General features: G+C 38.4%; 1 non-coding gene across 1 annotated transcript; it reads left to right on the forward strand.

The window, feature by feature from the left end:
- The first annotated feature begins 412 nt into the window (after positions 1 to 412).
- On the forward strand, positions 413 to 516 carry LOC130952747 (small nucleolar RNA R71). Its single transcript, XR_009074923.1, has one exon. It is a non-coding gene; the product is annotated as a small nucleolar RNA R71 (small nucleolar RNA).
- The last annotated feature ends 774 nt before the right edge of the window (positions 517 to 1,290 follow it).

Below are 1,290 nucleotides of genomic sequence, written 5' to 3' on the forward strand. Positions count from 1 at the left end.
ATAGGTATTTCCATAAGGTTTACCCATGTAATTTACCTCTGCTATTGCAGGGTTCTCAGGATCATAAGCTTCTTTAGAAGCTGTCTCTTTAGTACTGTTGGATCCATTTTGCCATCCATTCAGACTTTGAGAGATCATGTTGACTTGCTGAGTCAACACTTTTTTCTGAGCCAATATGGCATTCAGAGCATCAATTTCAAAAACTCCCTTCCTCTGAGGCATCCCATTATTCACGGAATACCTCTCAGAAGTGTACATGAATTGGTTATTTGCAACCATGTCAATAAGTTCTTGAGCTTCTGCAGGCGTTTTCTTTAGGTGAATGGATCCACCTGCAGAATGGTCCAATGATATCTTAGAGAACTCAGATAGACCATAATAGAATATATCTATCATGGTCCATTCTGAAAACATGTCAAAAGGACATCTTTTGGTCATCTGTTTGTATCTTTCCCAAGCTTCATAGAGGGATTCACCATCTTTTTGTTTGAAGGTCTGAACATCCACTCTAAGCTTGCTCAGCTTTTGAGGAGGAAAGAACTTAGCCAAGAAGGCCGTGACCAGCTTATCCCAAGAGTCCAGGCTATCTTTAGGTTGAGAGTCCAACTATGTTCTAGCTCTGTCTCTTATAGCAAAAGGGAAAAGCATGAGCCTATAGACTTTAGGATCTACTCCATTAGTCTTAACAGTCTCACAGATCTGCAAGAACTCAGTTAAAAACTGGTAAGGATCTTCAGATGGAAGTCCATGAAACTTGCAGTTCTGTTGCATTAGAGCAACTAATTGAGGTTTCAGCTCAAAATTGTTTGTTCCAATGGCAGGAATTGAGATGCTTCTTCCATCAAACTTGGACGTGGGTTTAGTAAAATCACCAAGCATCCTCCTTGCATTATTGTTGTTGGGTTCGGTTGCCATCTCCTTCTCTTGTTCGAAAATTTCAGAAAGGTTACCTCTGGATTGTTGTAATTTAGTTTCTCTTAGTTTTCTCTTCAGAGTCCTTTCAGGTTCCGGATCAGCTTCAACAAGAGTACCTTTTTCCTTGTTCCTGCTCATATGAAAGAGAAGAGAACAAAAAAAAGAAGAGGAATCCTCTTTGTCACAGTAAAGAAGTTCCTTATTATTGGTAGAAGAAAAAGGGAATAAAGAAAAGAGAATCCAAATACAAGGGTAAGGATAGGGGCAGTGATTTGAGATGAAGAGAGATGAAGAGAAGTGTTAGTAAATAAATAAATAAATAGAAGAAGATGAGAGAGAGAATTCGAAAATTAATTTTGAAAAGGAGTTAATGAT

Source organism: Arachis stenosperma, chromosome 9, assembly GCF_014773155.1.
Source record: "Arachis stenosperma cultivar V10309 chromosome 9, arast.V10309.gnm1.PFL2, whole genome shotgun sequence".
NCBI lineage: Eukaryota > Viridiplantae > Streptophyta > Magnoliopsida > Fabales > Fabaceae > Arachis > Arachis stenosperma.